Consider the following 12,939-nt stretch of genomic DNA (forward strand, 5'->3'; position numbering starts at 1 on the left):
AGCTTGCTCTCCATATATACACACCAAGGAAAGCCATGTGAGCACACAGCAAGGCAGCACCTATTTTAACTTCTGTTATCAGGATATTTATTTTCTAATTACCCACTCACTCTACAAACATGTTCTGTGCTCCTACTAGGCACCAGCTACCATGCTATGGAGGAGATGATGTAACAACAAGAAAATGTTCCTACTCTCAAGCAGCTTTCAGTTGGCAAAACTAGGTCCCGTAGCTTTAACAAAGTGAGCCCACTGAGCTCCCTAATCTGAGAAATCTTTTAAAAGGAGGGAGTGGTTCATAAATAAAAATATTATCTTGCATAAAATCAAATTATTAGAAAAATGTATATTAGAAGTTTTTCCAACCAATCACTAGGAAGGCATTTTCCTCCTGAACATAATATTAATAATATTTACTAGACCTAAGTTTATTTTATTCTCCTCTGGTTCTAAAAATATGCAGTGTTCTAAAAGCCAAACTCTAATTTGTGATTTTCACAGCTGAATCACATCTATTTCCTCCCCAATCGGATACTAGTGGGCACAGCCACCATTGTTCAACAGCCACCCCACTCAAATCCAAGAGTTCCCCCTGGGAGGGTGAGGCAGGTTAGGTTCTATTTATATCAAGCCTCAAAAAGAACACCTCTAAAGTAGAAGCTATTCAATCAATAGACAGAAAGCTGGAGTAGAAGACCATGAAGGCTCTTTTCAATCCCAGATTCCATCATTCTTGGAGACTTTTTCCTCATGAAATGTAACAGACATCCTAGCTAGTCTGTGAATGGAAGCCAAGTGTTCTCATTTCCAACTTCAGGTTTTGTAAAGCAGGCAATCAATGGTTGGTTTGGTCTAGAGCTCAAGAAATAAAATAGTATTGTCTCTTTTTAAAAAGATTTTATTTATTCATTTGAGAAAGAGGTAGAGTGCACAAGTGAAGGGAGAGAGAAAAGTAGACTCCCCACTGAGCAAGGAGCCTGACATGGGGCTTGATCCCAAGACCTGGAGATCATGATCTGAGCTTAAGGTAGATGCTTAACCATCTGAGCTTACCAGGCACCCCAACAGTATTGTCTTTTAGTTCAGAGGAAGAGTTTATAAGGCAAACAAATATACAGGTTAGCAAACCATTTTACTTAAATCTGCAAAGCCTCCTCTAAGCCTCAACTTATAGGATACAGAAATACAAAAAAAATATTGAAGCAGTTATCACAGGAAAGCTAATGATAAACCCTTGAGAAAAGACTGAGTCCTTAGAGAACACCACTCTCCTCTAGTAGGGGGCAGGAGAGAGGGAAGGACATCAATAGCCTCCCCTGACCCATTTGGGCTTTGGACAGAGACGAAATAAAGACATGGGACAATTTTAAAGCTGACTGGACAATGATCTTCCTGTGACTATTCACTGGAGGAAACTTTTTAAAAAGGCATAATGGCATGACAACCTAGGAGCTGGCTGAGAGGTAATCTAAATTTTGATGATCCAAAGAATAGGCACAAGTTTAAAGGACACAGCTTCAATCATTAAGGACATTTGGGCTCAAAAGAACAAAACTTCTCCAGCTAATCTCTGACCAGAACAAGAACCAAGGAACATGCTTCTCATGTTTGTGCTTTTGAACAATTCAGAGTTTCCTACAGGAATTCATATTGCGTGGAGGTTAAGAGCATGAGATTTGGAATCAAAACTGAGTTTAAATCCCATCATAACTCCCTGTTATCTGTGTACCCTTGTGTCATTGAATCTCTCTGAGGCTTAGTTTCCTCATTTTTATAAGAAATCAATAAATTCTTCAGAATATTGTTGTAAGATAAAGTGAGATAATATATTCAGAACTCTTAGCATAAATGTAGCTACTTATTATAAACTCAGATCTAGATTTTACATTAATTTGAAATAATAATAATATAGAAAACAATTTTATTTTATTCAAACCTCTTACACATGAACAAACCCATGATTAAAAGAAAACAACTAGTTCAAGATGACATAGCTAACACAGCAAAGGAAAGAATCAACCAAATGAAAAAACAACTTCCTGAATAGGAGAAAATATTTGCAAATCATATAACTGATAAGGGATTAATATTCAAAACATACAAAGAACTCATACAACTCAATGGTTAAACACATACACATACATACATACATAAACACACACACACACACACACACACACACACAAAGCTGATTTAAAAAATGGGCAATAGAATAGACTTTTTTTTCCAAAGAAGACTTACAGATGACCAACAGGTACATGAAAAAATGCTCAACCTCACTACTCATCAAGGAAATGCAAATCAAAGCCAAAATGAGATATCTACACCTGTTAAAATGACTTATCAAAAAGACAAGATGTAAGTATTAGTAAGAATGTGGAGAAAAGGGAATCCTCATGTACTGTTCATGGGAATGTAAATTGGTGAAGCCATTATGGAAAATAATAAAGAGGTTCCTCAAAAAATTAGAAATAGAATTACCATACAATGCAGCAACTCCACTTTTCTAAGTTTTTATCCAAAGAATACAAAAACTCTAACTTGAAAAGATACATGAACCCCTATGTTTATCGCAGCATTATTTACCATAGCCAAGATATAGAACAGAAATAACCTAGGTGCCCATAAGTAGATAAATGGCCTCAAAAAGAACATATGTGGGAATGCCTGGGTGGCTCAGTGGTTTAGCACCTGCGTCCGGCCTAGGGCGTGATCCTGGAGTCCTGGCATCAAGTCCCACATCAGGTTCCCTTCTTGGGGCCTACTTCTCCCTCTGACTGTGTCTCTGCCTCTCTCTCTCTCTCTCTCTCTCTCTCTCTGTGTGTGTGTCTGTCTCATGAATAAATAAATAAAATCTTTAAAAAAATGTGTGTATATATGTGTGTGTATGCAATGTAGATATATGTATGCAAGTGTGTATATGCAATGGAATATTATTAAGCCATAAAAAAGAATGAAATCTTGCCATTTGCAACTACATGGATGGAACTCAAGGATATTATGCTAAATAAAATAAGTTAGAAAAAGACAAATACCGTACGTTCTCATATATGAGATCTAAAAAAACAACACCCCCCCCCCCAAAAAAAACATGCTCATACATACAGAGAACAGATTGGTGGTTGCCAGGGGTAGGGAGGGTGGTGGTGAGCAGTGAGCAAAATGAGTGAAAGGCAACAAAAGGTACCAACTTTCAGTTATAAAATAAATAAGTTAGGAGATGTACAGCATGATAACTATAATTAATACTGTATTACATATTTGAAAGTCGTTAAAAGAGTAGATTTTAAAAGTTCTTATGAAAAATGGGTAACTATGTAAGGAATGTTGACTAGATATATTGTTGACCATTCTGTAATGCATATAAATATTGAATCATATTGTATACCTGAAAATAAATTATATGTCAATAAAAAGCAAATTTTAAAAAAAGACAAAGCTAAGAAGTCTCAGAGACAGGATTATAAGTATTCTAATTTGAGGCAAGTGTTCTTTTTTTTTTTTTTTTTTTTTTAGAGGCCAGTGTTCTTTTTTAGGCACCATCCTCATATATATTGGGGTTACTTACACATCTTAAATATCCTTTATTTTCCTATGGATCTATTCCCATAGTTTAATTCTTTCCCTAAAGGAACAAATTCCAAAACTGTGCTACCACTCCATAAAATAAGAATTCTGTGAAGAGTAAATTCTAATTTTCCAAGATTCTGGGATCAGACTCTTAACCTGTTACATCATTTGACCCCTAAGAACAAATGTGTGTGCTCTACCTTAAGCTTTCCCTTATTTCCTACAGACAAACCCTGGTCATTCAGTACAACTTAGGGTGAGTACTCTCATATTTATCTATCGATGTTATCTTTTCTAGTATTAATAACAAAGGCTTTTAATCTCTAGTCCCATCAAGCTTATGATCATGAAATGATAGAACCTGTGAAGATAGCCCTGCACATTCTGTATCACACACCTAAGACATGTATCAATGGATCAATTAATCCGGGAGCTTGGATGAGTCAATAGAAATTGTTGAATTAGAATCTAAGTAGGAATTTTTTTAATTCTTTTTCTTGTGAACCTGTTTTTATTGAGATAAGAGATGGGTTGGGAATGGTCACATGGGTTATGTCCCACCAGGTAAATGTCCAAAGAATAGGAAATTTTAATTGAGAGGAATGCCTGAGGATTTGGGTACTTGTCCCTTCTACCTTTATGGGACCAGGTGACTGAAGTTTCAAGAACTCTATGCTCTGAGCCAAGCTGAGGAGCTGGGCAGGCAAAGGAAGGAGAACAGTTCCACCCTCAGGGGAGGGAGAGGTTCAACATCCTAAGAATTTTTGATAGTCTAATACCTTGGATCATGGGATGGCTCCAGTTGTTTGCCAACTTATTATCCCACAGAAGTCCTATAACCATACTGACTCTACCTAACAAAGGCTATCCCTCCTTTATGTCAAGCTTCAAAATAGGAATGGTTTTGGGTCTCAAATAGGAAAGACAATTAAGCCATTTGAATTCTGAATTACTTACTGCAACACTATAAATATGAACTTGCCATCCAAACCACTCAAAGATAAAAATATTGTTTTTCAGTATATCTTGGTTTGTGAATTAATGAAGTCTCACTGTCCTCATTAATACCAAGCTTTGCAGAGATTAGTATCTGGTTCAATGACTCTAAAAATAAGATTAATACCATTCATTGCATCTCTTTCTGAATCAGACATACAGGAGCCTATGCTTACAACGATCAATTCCAATGAACCACACTTCATTTCTATGTGAATGTCTCCTAACCCACCTCTGCAGTGTTGGGTTTTCTTGAGTGCCAATGTCCTATTTACAATTGTGCATTAAGCCATTGAGGATAATCTGTTGTCACTTCAAACTAATATATTTAATATTAAATTTTATTTTATTTTCCAAATCACTTTATGTCTTTTTTTATAAATTTATTTTTATGGGTGTTCAATTTGCCAACATATAGAATAACACCCAATGCTCATCCCATCAAGTGCCCCCCTCAGTGCCCATCACCCAGTCACCCCTACCCCCCACCCTTCCACCACCCCTTAGTTCATTTCCCAGAGTTAGGAGTCTTTCATGTTATGTCTTACATTAGGCACTACATAGACCCTTGTTGGCTAAATCCATAAAAAAATCTTCCTCTTGAACTTGATATTAACATTTGTTGTTCCATCATTCCCTCAGTTCACAAGCCTCATGCAAGTCCTTTTCTTTGACTCTGCCCTTTCCACGAACCCTCAAATTCAATCAGTCACTAGTTTGTCAAATATTTCTTTGAGACACATCTACTTTTGTCAACACCCATTCAGGGATCTTATTATTTTATGCCTCTTTATTGAACTCCCTATTCTGTTTCCCCCTACATTTTCTTTAATCAATCTTTTAAATCTATAGTTGCCATCCATGGTTTTGACAGCAGGCTTCCCACTTCCCTTACTGAATAATAATACTGGACTTCTCATTTCCCTAATACTTCAATGTACTTATATGTAGTAATTTAGAGAGACAGAGTGGGAAGTCAAGTAGAAAGGCTTCAGGACTCCTTCATCTCTTCTTCCCCACCAGAGAGGATATTTTTTCTTCTATTTTACGTGTTGGGACCTACATGAGTTTGCTTTAAAATTTTATCTACTGAAAAAACAAGTTAGGAATCAATGGCCAATGTGTAAAAGGCAACATTCCTTAGCCTGGCATGTAGGACTATCCCAGTCTAGCCCCACACAGCTGTTCGATTATAATTCATTTTCTTTCTCTTCAAGTTGAGTTTTCTCATTCTTTAATTAGGTCTTAGGTCTTCCCATCCTGCTCTCTCATGTCTCTTATCTAAATGCTGTACATCTGTGGTAGTCATTTGTGGTATTACCATATATTTCTACTTCTCTACTCCTCCAATGCAAGACAGAATTTCTTTTCTAAGGATCATGTGAGGATCTGGCCCATGATATTTAGGTGTAAGTTACTGGTGTCAATTACAGAATAGAGCATTAATTGCCAGTTTTGGACCTTCTGAAAGTCTGTCTTTCTCTTGGTACTGCAACTAGTTATACTCCAGATAGTGGTTGTACCAGCATCCTGGATCCAAGAGTGAGGGAGAGATTGAGCAGATCTTCCCGCAATGCAAAGTGAGCAAGAACCATTGTCTTAAGCAACTAAGATTTTGAGATTACTATGATCTTTCCTAAACAATACACTATCCTTCTTCAAGGATGGACTAAAATCCTTTACAAGGTGATTTTTTAAAAAAAAAAAAAACTAAGCCATTTTATTACGTACTCTGCGTTCTCTACTTCCACTAAGGAAAAATGCTTCTCAATGAATGAGATCAGTGGCATATTAAGTAGCCACTCCATAGAACTACAAAAACATGTATAATTATTTGTACTCATTTGGCATGTAAATCGATAGGCTGCCCCACATTGTTAAGCTATAAATATATGTGCATCTCCCATATTTACCATAAGCTCTTTGACTTGAATATACCCACGTATGTTTTATTGCTCTCTGTCCTTCTCCCGCAGACCCACCCAAACCCATATCTGTCCAGATGGAATTTGGTTAAATTAATACCAATGATATTATTGAAAGAAAGTTAATCTCATAAAACTACAAGTAAAAACACATGCAGCCTAAGAAGTAAGTATGTATGGGTGTGAGAAGGCTAAGAGACTCAAAAACTATTCACTATTTATTCGTTCACCACTGGCCACCTCATGCTCCCCTATTTATAATCTCCTTGACTTGAGATGGACCGAATGCATTTTAAGGCCCACTAAAATATGGAGTAGAGGATGGTGACCCCACTTTGCCTTATCTCAAATACCCACTGTCTGTGAAGTTCAGGGCTGTGTCAATTCCTTCTGTTATATAGCCCCCAAGGTTTCAGCCTAAGGATGCTTAGCAAGCATTTCTTTCTGGATTGTTGGAGTTTTGTCAATTCCCCACAGATATCAAGTTGAAACAGAAAATTGGTCACTGCCCAGAATTACTAAAGAGAGCTGATAGTAGTTGCTTATTTTGTACTTTCAGTGTGCCTGGCATTGCTGTAAGCAATTTGCATGTGTTACTTTAGTATAGCATGGTGGTTTATGTGGATGCCTGGGTCAGAGTGCCATAACTCAAATCCTTGCTTTTTAATTACTACCTATTTGACCTTGGGCAGACAACCTCTCTGTACCTCAGTGGTTATGTATATGAGGTGATGATCATAATCATACCTTCCTCACAAGGTTGCTGTGGGACATAAAGCAAGTACTACATGCCTAAATCTTAAAGCACTGTCTGGCACCCAGTGTAAGCTCAGTACATGTAGGCTATTTTTGCTGCAGGGGGCCAGTCAGAATGTACCTGCAGGACCTACAAAATGTTGCAGATGGAAGTCACATAAGCCAACATCAAACATTGCAGCTTTTAATATGTTGAGATGTCTATCAAGAATTGGCTATTGGTTCCCACTGAGATGAGGGCACTGGTTCCTGACTGATTCCTGCTGCCTGGCTGTTGTGCTTCTCCTGTTTTGCATTAGAGGGTTTTTTTCCCCACACTCAAGGGATAACATGATATATTTCACATGTCAAAGTCTTTTCATCTGGGACATTGTGGGATATGATGACAACTCTCCTAGCATTTGTTCCCCCGCCGACATAGGCTAGGCCATACCTAGGTAGAACTTTATGGAAATATCCTGTCACTGTTGAACAGGACAAGAACCAATAATTCTCTATAAAAGGAGAGATGATGTGAGTCTGACCTGCAATAATTGTTTCTAGAGCATAAGCAACCATGAGATGAAAAGGACAGACTGTGGCAGGTCTGGGCTCTGGAATCCTACTAGGATATATTCCCAGGTTGCTGTGTCATCCAGCTCTGTCACGGCCATAGCTGCAGGGTTTCACCTCTCAGTGAACATCCATAGGAGGCAAACCAGAAGAGATCAATCCAACTGAACAGTTGAGTTGCAAACTTGGTTTCTGCAAATGTGATCATGGCAACCAACCAAAGGCTGACCTGTGGAGGGAGAGAGGGAAGGAAAGCCATCTCCCCTCCTGAAAGACCCAGCTTGGAAGTTTGCTTCTCCTTCTCTATCACTGCCAGGGAGATATGCGAGGGGTTTTCTGAATGTTGAATGGTAGCCCTATTGGCCAACTTAGGGAGTTTGTAGTAAGAAAGCAGGAAATATTATTGTAGTGCTTCAACATAATATTTATATTGTCAGTTTAACCATATTGTCATTGTGAAAAAATCTAGAATACATAAAAAATAAAAATATTTATAATCCTGACTTTTATAACTTCACTTTTTCAATTGCCATTGAAAAAGTTATTTTTCCCCAAATATTTTTCTATGTCATATGTTACCTAAGATTATAATGTTATTTAACCTCTGCTCCCAATGATTGAATGATTAGATTGCTTCTAATTTCTTAAAATTGGAAAAGGCAAAGAAATATATTTGAACATAAATATTTATTATAATTTCTGCCTATTTGATTACATAGATTTCTAGTAGAAAATTTTGATTCAAACAGTATGACTATTTTAAAGAAATATGTATGTAACATGTATGTATGTTTTTCCATGTTTTTGTATTCCTTTTTCAGGAAGAAATTTTATATTTCTACAACTGTGTGAAAGAGGTTAGCTCTTCCTAGCCTCATAGCCTTAGTATGTTTGTTGGCTTCATATATTTTTTTAAAATCTTAAGCTAAACTTAGAAGTAGTTGAAGATTCATCCACATGGAACAATATCATTCATGGCAAAATGCCATAAAGCTTTAAACAGATTCTAAGTGATATTGGAATTGAGAAGGATAGGGGAAAAAATCAATGAAACTAAGAATAGTCAGGGGGGAAAGGCTTCAAGAAGCACCTAGTCTTAAGCTGAACCTAAAATATTTCTTCAGATAGATAGAAAAAATATATGCATACCTGGAGTGGGGGCGGGGGGGGGGGGCGGAGAAACTTAGACAAAGAAGCCAAAACAAGCAGAAATATTGGCAGTGGGGAAGAAGAGTGTTATCCTTACAGTTATTTCCACATCCTTCATTCAAGTAATATTTACTTAATGCATATTAGTACCTGACAGTGTGTGACATGCTGCAAGTACAGCAAGAATAAAACACAACTTTGATCTCTGAGTGAAATAGCTCCTATCTGGCTTCCCTGCCTCCAAGTTCAACCCACCCCAATCTATCACTACTGTCAAAGTATCCTCCAAACAATAAACCTGTGTATGTTGCACCCTGTTTTTAATCCCCCCAGTCATTTTTAGAAGGTTGTGAAACTTCAGTGGCCTAGCCACACTTTAGAATAAAATCCAAAGACTTTAATGGGGTTTTCATAGCTTTGCTGCATCTGGGGATTTCCTATGTTCCCTCCTAACATCTCACCTCTCTCCCTCTCTTTCCAGAAATAAGCTTCTTTCAGTTTGGTGAACTGGTCAGATGCAAACTCTTTACACAATGTCTAGACTCTTGGAAATCACACAGATGTTCCTCATCTGAAACATCTCCCCCTCTACCATACACACTTGCTCCAAAACCTTCCACTTAGCTAACTCCTGTTCATCTTTTAGCTGTCAACTTCAGGAAGGCTTACCTTGGCCTTGAGTATGGGTTAAATTTTCCTGCTACATACCCATTCCCCTGGTATAACTCTCATCACATTTTATTGGCATAACTTCTTTTCTCATGGCTCCCTCAACTGTAGGCTCTATAAATATCAAAATTTGTTCCTTCACATTTACCTCTAAGTTCCTAACGTTGCATCTTATACATAGTAGATTCTCAGTAAATATTTGTCAAAATATTTTGAAGTGAATCTTGTTGCAGGGGGCTAGGTTGGTGCTATCATTCAACCGGAAGATTTAGAATATTGAATCATAGAGTCAGGCAGAACCAGCACAAATCCTGAACAGAAGAGAACTCAGGCTCAGGAGACTGAATAGTGGCATGTCAATATAATAATAATCTGCAACTTTTGAGCTGTTCATTTATTTTATGATAAGTAAGCTCCTACTGTGTTATCACAGACTAGGAATCAGGAGACAAGATATAAACTGGGAGGCTTTGGGGTGAGGCAAATTTAGATCCATTGCTTATCTCTACCACTTTCTATGGGAGTTTGGGAAAATTTTTTAGCCTCTCTGCACTTGAATTCCCTCTTTTGTAATGGAGAAGCTAATACCTCTTTCCAAAGGCCATAAGACAAATGTATAGAAAACTGAATACAACTCCCAAACTCTCACATTCACTAAATGCTCATTTATTCCCGTTTCCTTCTCAGCTCTTCCTCTTGCTCCCTGAAGAAATTTGGACAAATCACTTCTTCCAGAACCTTCATGCTCTCTGCTATAAAACCAAGAGATTAGGAGAAAGCAGTGTTCCCCCAAATTGGTCAAACTCAAGCAACATCGAGAGAGCTTTGGCTGAAAAACTCCAAGAGTGGACCTAAAAGTCAGTTTCTTTCTTTATAAAGTTCCCCCAGGTGATCCTGAAGGACCCGGCCCAGCCCAGCCCAGCCCAGAATTACAGCCAGTATCATGGAAACACTAGCCTTTTCCAGCTTGAACAGGCAATGGTTTCATTTTTCTTTCTATTTTCACATGGAAAATGTTTATGCAATAAATCAGAATATGACTCACCTGGCTGGCATTTTTTGTTCCACCAGACCAAAACTATGCCGTAATTGGCAACGAAGATCAGCTGTGTGTGTGTGTATGTGCATGCATGTTTCTTTGCATTTATGTTTGCGTGTTGGGGGCAGAGGAAGGAAAAGTATACAATTTTTTTTTTACCTGCCTCAAATACTTCCTTTGTTGACTGGCATGAGATCTCCTGACCACGGAGCTACAGCAGGATCAAGCAGTGAACTGCCTACATAAGGCTGTCCTTAAGTTGGAAACAAAGTAAAGGAACCTTTAGCCTTCTGCTATTATTTTATTAATATGACATTGACAGGTGGATCAATGATCATTGCCTGTTAAGTCAACACCAGATGATATGGTCATTATGGATTCTCAGATCCAAGAAGAGCTAATAAAGACAAAATCATGACCAGCTCAGAGGCTGGTTGTTGACTTAACAAAGAGCATGAACAGAACAAAAACCCATGAAGAAAAAAAGGGAATTGGGTGTCCACTAGATTAAAATGACAGAAAACACAAAAACTGAATGAGGCATGCAAGTGATTCAAAGCCTGTGGAAAAATCTGAACTCTGAGCCAGCTGAGTTATATGGCAAATTCCATAAACATTGTGTGAACCCAGATGTTGTGATAAAATGAAGAAAGTCTATTAAGACATAGACCATCCCTTTGAAGAACTTTCAGCCTATAAAGAAACCTGGAAAGAATGGTAACTAAGGTGTCTCCTGCATCACATACATCTTATTTGATCTTCTTAACAACTTTGCATTGTGGATATCATCAGACAGGTTCAATGGCTTACCCAATATTCAGAGCTAATGTCAAAAAAGGTGAACTACCTCTTTATTAGTAGATGGACTGTTCAGAAACAGTGTATGTTATAAAGAAGATATGTCTAAACATTTCTTTCTAGTGAATAATCATAGTTCAAACACTCATCAAAGGACCATTTTATTAAGAATCATTAAGCCTGAAGTTTCTCTGTGACAGCCCAGAAACTTAATGGTAACTGGAGTTTTAAGGTCAAAGATTCTGATTCTTGAAATGCTATTGCCATTTGGGTGTTAACCCTAGAATTAGTCTCTGCCAGCCACGTGAATCTGTTCTTTCCTCTTCACTAAGCCAGAATAAGCAAAGAACTTTCCCCTTATTTACACCCACATGTTGGGTAAAATGACAGTCCAAACTCCAAAGAGTGCTATGAAATGCTAGCTGGGCATTGGTGGGCAAAGGCTCATGCCAAAAGTGTTGGAGCACTGGAGACAAAACTCACCCAGTGGCTCCAAGAACAAAAATCCACATATTTTCTTTCTTCCTTTACCAACAACAACAACAAAAACTATCCCAAAACAAACAGTCTATCTAGGCTAATAATTGGACAACTAAGTATTCACTACTTTCCCAGACTCAAACTCTTTTTAAAAGTCTCATTGCTAGTGCTGGAAAGAAATAGAAATAATCTTTGTGTCTGATTGAAAACAGGTTTCCTGATTCTCTTGGGCTTCCACGTTTAACAGCACATTCCACAAAAACAATCTCCCTTCTCTCTGCTTGGCCTAGAAAGTTTCTGACTTTATTGGTGCATTTTAATACACAGACTGTCCCCCTCCAATGTGACCTGTCATCATTGAACTTTGAATATACAAATCCCAACCATCCCCTCCCCCAAATTAGCAGAACACATCTCTCTGTTTTGACTTGCATTAGATGGTCGCTACTGAACTTGAAAAGGTTGCGTCTCACTTCCTGGCATCGTTGGACAGGTTGCAAATCATAACCACACTAATTAGCACATAGATTTCTGGATTTTAAGTATGCCAGGCAAAGGGAGATGTAAGGTAGAGACAGAAGGAAGAGGAAAGGGTCATTCAGGGGAGAAAATGGAAGGGAGGGAGCGTGGGCAAAAAGAATTTGAGTGACATTGTTTTATTCTCCAAAGCTGATACCCCAGGGAGGATTAGCTTCAGGGAAAATCCTTTACTATTATCCTTATTTGTTACACAGGAATAAATATTCTCATTCTTTCTTATTAGATCCTCTTTTCTTCTTCTTCTGGATCATGGAAACACAACAGGTTTGGGTAGGTACTGAATTAAATGATCTCTGGCTTTGCTATCAACTGCAGTCAAGTCAATTGCAATTCTATTCATTACATAATTGAACTAGAAAAAGTAAGTCTTTGAAAAGTTTCAGAGCTAAGTTTTGCACTTGTAGCAACAAATAGAACACTACCATACTTTTAAAGTATACATAGATGTATATATACACATGTAAT

General features: G+C 37.7%; 1 long non-coding RNA gene across 1 annotated transcript in view; it reads left to right on the forward strand.

Moving 5' to 3' along the window:
* Positions 1-10,617, forward strand: part of LOC144315165 (uncharacterized) — an 88,821-nt gene extending 78,204 nt beyond the window's left edge. Inside the window, exons 4-6 of the long non-coding RNA XR_013380929.1 lie at positions 3,797-3,826; positions 6,543-6,657; positions 10,305-10,617. This is a non-coding gene — a long non-coding RNA (uncharacterized LOC144315165). The remainder of the gene's footprint in view (positions 1-3,796; positions 3,827-6,542; positions 6,658-10,304) is intronic.
* Positions 10,618-12,939: the final 2,322 nt, after the last annotated feature.

This window comes from Canis aureus, chromosome 6, assembly GCF_053574225.1.
Source record: "Canis aureus isolate CA01 chromosome 6, VMU_Caureus_v.1.0, whole genome shotgun sequence".
NCBI classification, from domain to species: Eukaryota; Metazoa; Chordata; class Mammalia; order Carnivora; family Canidae; genus Canis; species Canis aureus.